General features: G+C 43.4%; 1 pseudogene; it reads right to left on the bottom strand.

Moving 5' to 3' along the window:
- Positions 1 to 3,357: 3,357 nt before the first annotated feature.
- Positions 3,358 to 12,483, bottom strand: part of LOC135273922 (SH2 domain-containing protein 4B-like) — a 42,253-nt pseudogene continuing 33,127 nt past the window's right edge.

Raw genomic sequence — 12,483 nt, 5'->3', positions numbered from 1 at the left:
ATGCGGCCAAAGACAACATGTAAACAAATGAGTATGGCTGAATTCCAATAAAACTTTATTTCGGAAGCTGAAATTTGAATTTAATGTAATTTTCACAGGTCACAAAATATTATTATTATTTTTAATTTTTTTCAACCATTTAAAAATGTCAAAAACCATTTTTATCTCTCAGGCTGTAGAAACATGAGCAGCAGGCCAAATTTGGCCTGCAGCTATAATTTGCCAAGCCCTGCTTTCCAGGCTAGCTTCTCCAAGTGTAACCCATAGTCTGGCAGCATCAGCAACACCTAGGAGCTTGTCAGAAATACAGAACCTCATGCCCAACACCAGATCTGCGGAAGAACAACTTACATTTTTAACAACCATCATGTGTTTGTTTACTCAGTTTAAGGTCTACTCAGACTCTGATACAAGACTGTGGTCAATCCCTGTGCTTCCCAAGGAAATGACCTTGGGAATATTCTGAACCTCTGTGCCTCAGTTTCCCCAGGTACAAGATAAAGATGATAGCAGTCTCCCTTAAGCATGGCTGTGAGAGTTCTCACACACACACACGGCTTAAAACAGTATCTGTCATTACTATTACAAAATCTTATTTTCACAGCCATTCTCTGAAATAGGCAATGTTTACCTAATTTGACAGAAGAAACTGTAGTCCAAAGAATACAGAAATCCATCTAGGATTGCAATTTAGTCCTGAGAATAATGATCAAAGGGACAAAAGGGGGACAAAACACCCCAGGCTCCCAGATCTTTGAGCCCATGTTCCCCTCCTAGGGGAACACTCTCCATAACCTCTTAGCTCACACCCCTTAGATGGTCCCTAAAATTAAAATTACTTCTGCCACACAAAGATCTCTCCAGATCTGTACCCCAAGTTACTCTTTCATTCCTTGAAATTTATTTTCCATTAAGTTGCATGGTGTTTTTGTTTTTTGTTTTACAACTTCTCTTTCTAGTTATAGATTGTAAACTTTTCCTTTGCTGAGTCTTGGAGTTGACCGACTGTTTTTTATTATATTTGTAGGGCTCAGGGAAAAAAAAGAAAAGTCAATTCCTTTATTTGAGAATTCTGACATTTATTAGCATAATAAAACTCTCAAGATGAAACTGCAGTTTTCCAGACAGTAATTTCATTTGCAGGACAACTTACAAGGGATTTATTTTAAAGCCAGGTAAAAAGGTAAAACCTAAAATATATGAGACATGCAGAAAGTGCAGGCCCCAAATAAAATGAAATAAACGTGTTAGGGATGGAAAACTCAGCTGTTGTCTCTCACGTATTAATTAGGGGTGACAAGAACAACAGCCCAGGGATTCAGGGTCTCAACCCATCTTGGTCTGCTTTCAAAGCTGCTGGTAGTTCTTGGAACAGAAGTTTCTTCCAACACCTTGAAAGTCATCACATCATATCCCCTGACACATCACAGCTAAGTACTAAGTTGTTGTTTTTATTGTGGTGGTTGTTAGAAATACCTTTTTCATTTGGACAGAGCTTTCATGTTTATTATTTAACTGACCTGCAGATAAACCTAGTGACGGCCGTACAGAAAATTCCCTTTTCAGTCATACTGAGGTTTACTGGAGTTAAATGACTTGAACAAAGTCACATAGTTGGTAAATCAGGGAGCCAAAACTAAAACATGGTTCCTCTGAGTCCATAAAATAAGGCAATTTTAGTGATAATCAGTTATGATTTTAAGGCACGTTAGAGTTCAAAAAGCAGGTTCCTTCCATCATTTCACTTTACGCATTTAGTGAGACAGGCAGACTGGAGGAAGCCATGGAGCTGAGGTGCAAAATTGATATTATTGAACACTTCTGTATGATAGGTTCTTATCCTGGATTCCCCAAAAGGCAGAGCCTGTGGCAAAAGCTTATAAGCTGCTACTTCATTCAGAAGTGCAATCCCACAGCAGCAGGAGAGGCAAGGCAGAGGAGGAGGAACAAACAGGGGCAGGGGGGTGTCATACTGATCCAGCCACCACTTGGTTTCATCATGACTGGTTGCTCCATTTTGCAGGACTGTCTTCTAAAAGAACATACAAATAGATGTCTCTCAGAATAGTTCCTGCAGGAAGAAGGGAGAAGCAGCGATCTACCAGCCTGTGATTCCCATTCATACAAGATTCATCACATGGGGCATTCATTTCCCATCTCTTCTGTTTCATTCCTCTGCAGCAACGGGAGATGAAACACGCAGCAGGATACCATTGGCTTATGCTCATGTGATGCTGACCAACATAGGGAGGAAGAGCAGAGCTCATGCACAACTGGTTACAGTGATGGTGGCTGGTGGGAGACAAGTGACCAAGGATCTAAGGAACAAGTGAGACAAGAGAAGAAATGGGGCACAGGAGATGTTTGATACAGCCATCGAGTAAAGTAAATCGTTCCCTAACATCCCTAGAGTCCATTCATCCTTTTCCTCTCACCAAACACAATGCTGCACTATAATGCTAGTAAGTTCCAGGATGAGGATCTGAACCCAAGTCTTCTTAACTGTAAAGACTGTAATCTTCACCATATACTATCTCTGTATATATAGCCATAACTGTGGAACATAAGTATGCACCAACAGACACCATCACCCATTGAGGAGTTATTGGGTGAGTCTCCTTGTTAATGTAAGAAACATACTGAGATTAAGTTGACAAGAGAATTAAAAGGACAATGAGGACAGAGCTAATAATTGGAGTAACCTGCGTAGATAGGGCCGCATTCCAGAGAGCGTAGGCCTTATCAGATGTCTAAAAACCATTCTTGCATTTGTAACTCATCCCAGGTCTTGAGGATGTCTGCAGGATTACATAAAACCACTGCAAAAACAGAAACAAGATATGATTCAAAGATACAGGAGAGTAGCAAAAGAAGAGGTTAAATAAGGAAGAACCGTGTCAACCAGCTACCCTGAAAACTGGGGCTCACCTTAGATAATAATTCCAATGATAACATCAATGAGAGTAACAATGGAGATTATGAACGATGCAGCATTTACGTCCTCCATAGAAATCCTTTACAATCTTCTATTATCACCATGATTTTAGAGTGACAAGTAGGAAATAATTTAAAATAAACCACTGCTTATTTGTTGGAAAACTTTTAGAAGTGCATTCATTCAACAAACATTTACTGAATGTCTACCACATGTTAAATTCAGGGTTCGGCACTAGAATTATTTTGGATTATTAAAACATGGTCCACGCACTGTAAGAGCTCAGTTTACAGAAGCCAAGACAAACAGGCTTTTGTTTCTTGCTAAGCTCTTCATGAAAGAGTTGCATGAGCTATTAGCAATTTCTGTCCCGATCACTGGGAATAAGATCAGCAACCCTATGCCACATATGTCATATCCCTTGAGACATATTAATCTACTTTTTCCTCTGGATAGTTGTGGATCTTCCAGAAGGCCATAGGATTTGAGTTAAGAAGTTCTTAAGCTGAGTTCAAAAACAGGATGCCCAAAGAATCCAACTGATAAGGAAAAAAAATTATTCAAACAACAGATGGTAGTCTGGTGGGCTGTCCCTCTGTCCACAGGGTTCTTGAAGCAATTCTCCTCCTGAAACAGTGATAATTTCCTCCTAAAAGAGAAAAAAAGGAAAATCCACTTTTAATCAAGATAGGGAAATAAACTCCTATGAGAGAGAGACTGGTTCAAGACAGAGAAACTAAGAATATGCATCTGTCTCCCCTCATTCAGATTTCTAGAAATGACAGAAAAAAATCTGCCTTTAAAAAGAAATAAATTCATAAAAAGTACTGGAAAACAAAAAGGAATGCCATCAACAAAGTGAAACATATTGAAGAATCCTTGAAAAACAAAAGACATGCAGGAGGGGCTTGTCAGAGGAGTCAGTGTGGGACAGCAGTTACAGCAAGCTGAGGAAGGGCTGAGGAACTCCAGTAGGTGTTTGCCTCCAGCAGGTCAGGGAATGAGGAGATGCACACAGTTCCTTGGAAGCTCCAAGAGACCCAAAAAGTTCAGACAGTCCCTATGCCCAAAAGATGAGCCATTCACGGTCAACTCCAACCCCTACAGCATGAAGACACTGGATTTGGGAAACAAAACTGTATCCACTCATGATAGACAGAAAATTTAAAGTTGGAAGACCACTTCGTAGCCTAAAATTTATAGGCATTTAAGGAAAAATATAACCATAAAAGAAAGATGCTGAACTCAACAACAGAAATGATTTCCAGGAAAATATCAAGTCTATAAAGCAAACAGAAGAGGCTTTAAGAGATGTGCATTAATCTCTCCTCAGCGGAATAAGAAATAAGTCATCTATGAAACAAGAATGGGCATTTAAAAAAAAAAAAGAACCAATTAAAGAACCTGGAAACCAAAAGCATGACCATTTAAATTAAAAGGAAAAAATTTAAGTAGAAGAACTGAAGAGCAGAATGCTCATAACTAAAGAGCAATTCAGCAGCTGAAAGAAACGTCCCATCAGTGAGAAAGAGACCGCCTAATAGAAAAATGGACAAAGGATATAAAAGGACGACTCACAGAAGAAATCCAAGTGGCCATGAAACGTGTGAAAAGATCCTCAGCATCAGTGGTAATCAGACAAATGCAAACTAAACCACAGTAGATTCAATGTCTGCCCATCTGATGAAGAAAAATGAAATGATTGATAGGCCCCAGTGTTGGCAGCAGTGTGGGGAAACAGCCTCATATAGTTTTGGCAGGAGACTGAACTGGCACCACATTTTTGGAGGGCAATCTGGCAGATCTTTTCTAATTTAAAATGTGCATACTCTTCTCTCCAGCAATTCCAGTTCCAACACCATCCTAGAGAAATACTGCACACGTATCCATAGTGACACACACAGGGAAGTCTCTGTCGCACTGTTCAACATCATGAAAAATCAGAAGACAGATAAGTGGCCATCAAAAGGAGAATGGGTCATTATACTGTAATATGCATCCATACCATGGAATACCACATGGCATTTACAAGGTTTGGTATACGAACTGACATAGGAAGAGCTCATAGCTACATTTTAATGACAGCCAGCATGTCCTGAAATTACAAGTATCAGGTATACTGTTTTAACACTTTACACAGTAATGTTTCATTAAAACCTTACAGTGACCCGAAGAGTTGAGTGCTACTATTAAATATTAAACCCACTTTACTAAGGCGGAAACTAAGGCACGAAAGTTGAGCAATCGTCCGAAGTCAAACACAGTAAGTTAGGGTTTAAAATTCAGCAGCCTCATTCTAGGGACCACACTTTTTAAAACTGCATTCAATGATTTAGTAAGCATGTTAAAAAATCAAGTCACTCATTCATACGTAAAGAACTATGCAACTTGGGCTGGGTGTGGTGGTGCATGCCTGTGGCCCCAGCTACTAGGGAAGCTGAGGTGGTAGGATCACTTGAGCCCAGGATCTTGAGGTTACGGTGAGCTATGATCGCACCACTGCACTCCGGCCTAGGCAACAGAGTAAGACCTTGTCTCTACAAAAACTATGCAACTAATATGAAAAACAACAAAACTATATATTTCCTTACATACATAAGTTTTTATATTACTAATCAGGAGACACTTAGGTAGATACACGACAAATTGATAATGAAAGTGGAGGATGGAAATGGAGATTTGAAATGAAATGGAGATTTGAAACAATAAAACTATATATTTCCTTATGTACATAAGTTTTTATATTACTAATCAGGAGATACTTAGATAGATACATGACAAATTGATAATTAAAGTAGAGGATGGAAATGGAGATTTGAAAAAATCAAATTGTATTTGATTTTTCTTAGAATGTAATCATGAATTGTATAATTAAAATTTTAATTTATAGAAGTTGGCCACCAGATCTCTACATGCATAAATGATCTCTCTCCTTAGTGTTAGAAATGAAATTGTCTCAAATGTTTCAATTTGGAAGAGAACAAAGACCTTCAGAGATCTCTGGTCTAGCCTTTCTCCCGAACCTGTCCTGAGGGAGTGGCTTTTATCCTTTGCCTGAAACACTTTCAGGGACAAGGAGCTCATCACTGCTAAAACAGCTGCTATTATAGAGGAAAAGCAAACAATGTGGCTTAGTGGGAAAAGTACATTATTTAGAGGCAAACAGCCTGAGGCTTAACTCCTGGTCCTAACTAGAAAACTTAGCCCTGGTTTCCTAATCAGTGGAATGGGGCTAAGATGCCTCCCTCACTTATCTATCGGGAAAATTAAATAAGAGCATGGAGGTAGAACAGTAGGCTCAGTGCCTGACACAGAGAACATGCCAATATCCTCACATTCCCTCCCTTTTTCTTTCCTCTGTTAGAAGGCTCTTCCCAACACGTAGCAATTGACCTTGATCCTGGTTAGTCCAGTTTCCAGCCAGTACTCCACACTCAGTGCCGGGGTATCTGTGAATGGGTGATTCTCCATGTGTATTACTCAAAAGCTCAAGGGCTGTCCCTGAAGTTCTAGGGACCTCCATGAAGAGACAAAGAGAAAGCAATACAAACTTACTAGTCCCTATTATAGCAAAAGCCCAGTGAGGCCGTCAGGTCATTCTGTGAAACTATCTACACACGCAAAGCTTTTGGTTAGCTGCTGGACACCTGAGGAACTACCGCTCTGCCTCTCGGAATCATTTGTCCTGCCCTTTCGGGTCACTGAGTTCTACCTCTGGCTTTCTCCCAGTTACTACTGATGCCAATTGCCACACGAACAAAAACGTTGCTTCTTACTACATACACTATTTGGAAGACAACATCTTTCCCAATATACAGTCCCTGGTAGGAGGACAAATAACGAAAAGAATGCCAAGAAACAAGATCCTCCATAAGCACTTCACAGCCACAGAGCACTGCTGTGTACTTGACTTCATTTAATGCTCACAGGGTCCGAGCTAAGTTTTATTTACCTCCATTTGCCAGGCTAGGATGCTGATGCTTGGTGAGACTAAGGTGCTGGCTCAAGGTCACACACATACCAAGTGGTAAAGCTGGAGTTCAAATAAGAGACATGGTAACTCCACCACTAGAAAAGCTTCTCTAATCACAGGGTTGCCTGCTGCACTTCCGCTAACTCTCAGAAGCTGCCAGGGGCCTCAGAAGTCCTCATGAAAGATGTTCTTGGGAATGAGTTGGAGATGAGACCCAGGCTTGGAGAAAGGGATGATCATCCAGTTCTGTGTTAACAGGAGGGAGAACTCAGGTACCCAAGGTGAGAAGAGCCTTGAGGACCAGGGTGAGAAGTACCCATGTGCTCCAGATAGTGAAGCAGAGAACAGAACAGTGGGCCCCAGGGCCCAGTGTGGACAACCTCTGGTCTCTTCTGCCCTGATGCTCTACATCTCTGAGACCCTCCAGTCCCACTGCCCTGAGCCAGCAGGTTGCTTCCCTTGCTCTAGGTCTCTCTTCAACTCAAGTTTCCACCAGTTTTACCCCCCGATTAGAATCCTATGAGGGATACCTTATGGAAATCAACGAGATCCGTGAGCGTTGCATGGCGATTGGGGTCCACTCCCAGGAAGCTGTAAAAATCCCCAGAGGCATCCACAAGAAAGTGCTTGAACCCTTTCTGCAGGCGGTAGGAGAGGGTGTAACCCCAGATTTTCTCACTGACCCGGACCAGGAATGCTCCCTCAGTCATGTTCTCCAGGAGATCTTCCGCATCTTCTCGGCTAATGATTCCTGATTTTTAAAATTAAAAAAAAATAAAAAGCAGGTTCTGCAACAGCCTCCCCACAATCCTCCACTCCTCCTTGCCCCTTACCCTGTGGCTCAGTGCACATGCCATCCACATAGTCCAGGATGCCAGGAAGGAAAGAGCCCCAGGGGCTGGCCAAGCACATGCGTCCGGCCACAGAGAGGGCGTCTTGGCCCAGCGCCACCGCCATGAGCCTGGGGGCAGAAGTCCTACTGGGACCTGGGTTAAGCATGCTTTCCTCCATATTGAGCCATGCTGATTTGGATTAATTGGGTAAGCAAGCAATTAGTAATGAGCTGTGATTATAGCATCTATTGATTATAAATACAAGTCAACAGGCTTGTGAAAAGCCTTAAGAGGCCTGCTTGAAAGACTACTCCAGAATGGCTGCTGATGATTGCCTCACTTACCTCTCTGGTGTGATAAGTGAGCACCTAAAATGAGGGTTTTCCCTTAAAAACTAAAAAGACTTCTTCCAAATTCCTGTGGACACCAGGCAAAAAGTTCCTTAATAGGGACATAGAATTGAGCTTCACTTCAGCTCAAAGATCAAAACTTTTTCAGGACTTGCAGTCCTATACAACATGGTTTCATCACAATTTGGAAGTCAAGTCTGGCCTTGGAGTTGATATGCTGGTAGCAATCCCCTGAAATGCTCTCAGGGAACTGCTGTCATCTGGGTGATACGGGAGAGGTGATGTGTTTGGTAAAGCAGGTTCCAGAGGCAGGGAGGTGGGAAGAGGAGGCGAAGCCAGAAGACCTAGATTACCTGCACCCCCAACCTCTGCCGACCTGACTACGGAATTTTCAGCCAAGCCCTCAATGTCTCCAATGTCCTTTGACATTTAGGTGATCATAACCCAAATACTTTAAAGGTTTTCAATTTGAATAAAGGATTCAAACTCATTTCATACACGGAGAATAGCTGTGGAGATGCTGGATCCTGTTATCATCTGTTATTTTGGAGGAGAGGTGAATTGCAACACATTGTCCCTTTGCTCACCTATGGAATTACCCTTTCCACACTGTCAGTGATAGGCAGAGGGACAGAGGGGCTGGGCTGCCCATCTCCACAACCCTGAGAGGCTCTGCATACCTGTGACTTCTCCCCAGTCCCCAGTGCCACTCCCGAGTGAGCTGCAGTCAGCCTCCTCTCCCATCACTCTCCTGCCTCACAGGGCACACTCGAGACTTCCCTTGTGCCCAAGGCAGAGGACACAGAGCCAACCAAACTGCCAAATGCTCCACATTTTAAAGACAATTGGCACAATCAGGGGCCACCTATTTCCTCCTCGCCCAGGACTTACAGCAAGAGGCATCCAAGCCAGCTACCCTCCCCAGTCAAGCTCTAGAAGCAGAAAAGGAGGAAAAGTAAGACAAGGAAGGAAGTGAGGAGTCCTTTCGCCACAGGGCACCTGAAAAATAAACACTGCCTCATGAAAGAGGGAGGATGCACCCCGGTGCTGCCCCACAGAAGGCCTTGGGGGCTTCATGCAGAAAAGCAGGGACGGCCAAAAGAGGACCAAAAGGGAAATTCCAGGATGCCCCAAAACTCGGCACTGTCCCTCACCTGCCCCTCCCTTCCCCAACACCAGAACACATGGGCCGTAAAGGAGGCTGCACCAGGGAGATAAGTATGGGGAACGAGAGACAGGGCCAGGGCCTGGGAGGAAGAAGGACCAGAAGATGTCACCTTCATCCCCACTCTAAGTACCACAAGCTGAAGCACAGGCAGGTCCAGGGTTGGAGAGGAGGTGAGTGTTACTAGGGTGGGAGACTAACAGTCAAAAAAGATTCAGTTTTTTTTCTCTTAGACAAGTATCTTTATTATAACATTTATTACTTTTTCATTGATAAATGAAAATTGTATATATTTATGGTGTACATGACATTTTGATATACATATGTATTGTGGGATGGCTAAATCAATCCACTTAAGATTAACATATGCATTGCCTCACTTACTTATTTTTTAGTGGTGAGAACACTTAAAGTCTACCCTCTTGACTGGGTACAGTAGCGCATGCCTGTAAGCCCAGCACTTTGGGAAACTGAGGTGGAAGGACCACTTGAGCCCAGTAGTTCAAGACCAGCCTGGGCAACACAGCGAGGCCCCCATCTCCACAAAAAAAAATTAAAAAATAACTTGGGCATGATGATGCACACCTACTTGGGAGGCTGAGGCAAGAGGACCATTTGCACCCAGGAGTCAAGGCTGCAGTGATCTGTGATCATACCACTGCACTCCAGCCTGGGTGACAGAGCAAGATCCTTTCTCAAACAATCAAACAAAAACTCCTTGGCAACCTCCAAGTATATAATATATTGTTAATTATAGTTACCATGCTGTACAATAGATCTCTTGAACTTATTCCTCCCATCTAAAGGAAACTTTATGTCCTTTGACCAACGCCTCCCCAGTGCCTGCCTCTCCCAGCCCCTGGTAACCACCATTCCACTTTCTGCTTCTGGTTCAATGTTTTTAGATTCCACATATAAGTGAGCTCATGAGGTATTTGTCTTTCTGTGCCTGACTTACTTCACTTAGCATAATGTCCTCTAGGTTCATCCATGTTGTCACAAATGACGGGATTTCATTCTTTTTAAAGACCAAATAGTATTCCATCATGTGGATATACCATATTTCTCTATCCATTCAACTGTTAATAGACACTTGGATTGGGCCTGGGTGTGATGCCTCATGACTGTAATACCAGCATGCTAGGACGCTGAGGTGGGAGGATCGCTTGAGCCCAGGAGTTCAAAACCAGCCTGGGCAACATAGCAAGACCCTGTCTCTACAAAAATTTAAAATATTAGCTGGACATGGTGGCACATGCCGGTGGTCCCAGCAACTCAGGAGGCTGAGGTGAGAGAATCACATGAGCCCAGGAATTCAAGGCTGCAGTGAGCTATGATCATGCCACTACACTCTAGCCTGGACAACAGAGCAAGGCCCTATTTCAAAAATAAATAAATAAATAAATATATAAACAAACAAACACTTCAATTGATTCCCTATCTTGGCTATTGTGAATAATGCTACAATCAACATGGAAGTATAGATATCTCTTTGATATACTGATTTCATACCCTTTGGATAAATACCCAGTAATAGGGTTGCTGGGATTATGGAGTACTTCTATCTTAAAGTATTTTAATGCTTTAAGAGAATGTGCAAGGGGTCTCTTTCCTACAACACTTGCTAACACATTTTGGGGGCTTGACTTTTTAACGTGCCAAAATGACCAGTAACATCAAAGTGACAATATGTCATGTGTCTCACCCACCTGAAACCCTTGAGCAGCTTCCCCTGACTTCCAGAGAGCCCAGGCTCAGGCACAGCAAATAGCAGGCTCCATGCCCTGCCCCAATCTACCCCTCTGGGCTCATCACACTGTTCAGTACCAGCTGTTCCCCTACAAGCTGACCTTGGACTGTAGCCACATCCCAGCCCCCTTCACTCCTGCTGACCCTGACTCCTCCTTGAAACCCCATTCTCTTCTCTCCCCAGAATCATGGGCTATGGGCAGCCTACACACTCTACCTTTGTGCAAATTAGGAAAACATGACCTTCTGAGTACCTGAATTAGAAGACTATGCCTCTGTGGGCCAAAACCACAAAGCCTACAGCTTGACTGGGAAAGGCGATGCCTGCACATCAATCCTCAAACACTCCCTCTTGCATGGGGCAGTGTTTATTTTTCAGGTGCTCTGTAGTGAAAGGACTAGGTCTCTCCAACTAGCCCCACCCCTCAGGTCCCCCGTTCAGTGTGCAACCTGCTCAGCTGATCAGGAAACCCTTTATCTCCGAGGAGACTGTGTTGGATATTCCACATTTGGGTTTTCGTGACTTCCTGCCAAAACCCTACAGTAGATTAGTAAATAGGCTATGAGCCGGTCAAGGCTGGTGCCTGTGGCTGCCATGAGAGTGACCTGCCCAGGGCTCCCTCCAGGACAGAAACCTGTTGCTGTGAGCAGCAGCATCATGCCCTTCAGGTCCTCCACGGGGTCATGCTGTTCCCAGGCTGCTTCCAGCCAAGGGCAGGGCATGGGGGTGCCAGAGCCACCACTCCTACCCAAGGCAGGACTCTTCTGGCAGGCAGTCTTTGCTCTGGGGCTCTCAATCAGTCTGACCAAGATTTTCTCTCTGAAACCCATTTTGGTATCCTCATCTATTAAGTGGTAGATATATTAATAGATACATCTTAAGGCTGTTTGAGAATTAATTAAGTTAATGCATGAATATGTTTAGCAAAGTGCTCAAAAGACCACAATAAATATCTAATATGATGTAACTAGCTGCATTGGATGCACTACAGATTCTACATATGTTAGTGTTGCAGACTGCCTGGTGCTGGTAGCTACAATGGTGACAGGACTGTCAGGCTGTGTGGCCCCCACAACCCCGGATAAACACACACTCAATGCTCTCAAACATGGGCTATTGAAGATGACTTCCTCCTAAGGGGCCCCAGCCTGCACCATAAACTTAGCTGGGCCATTTCTAGGAGACTGTCCAGGTCTCTGTGAATTCTGCCCCTTCTTTGATATTGCTGATATAGTTTGGATGTGTGTCCCCTCTAAATCTCATGTTGAATTGTAATCCCCAGAGTTGGAGGTGGGGCCTAGTAGGAGGTGATTGGATCATGGGGGCGGATTTCTCATGAATGGTTTAGCACCATCCCCTTGGTGCTGTCCTCAGGATAGTGAGTGAGATCTGCTTGTTTAAAAGTGTGTAGCGTCAGGCCGGGCGCGGTGGCTCACGCCTGTAATCCCAGCACTTTGGGAGGCTGAGGCAGGTGAAT

This window comes from Aotus nancymaae, unplaced genomic scaffold (assembly GCF_030222135.1).
Source record: "Aotus nancymaae isolate 86718 unplaced genomic scaffold, 86718_ANA_hifiasm-v0.15.2.pri h1tg000010l, whole genome shotgun sequence".
In the NCBI taxonomy this organism is placed as follows: domain Eukaryota; kingdom Metazoa; phylum Chordata; class Mammalia; order Primates; family Aotidae; genus Aotus; species Aotus nancymaae.
Note: the sequence above shows the minus strand (reverse complement) of the source record. Positions and strands in the feature narration are given on the sequence as shown.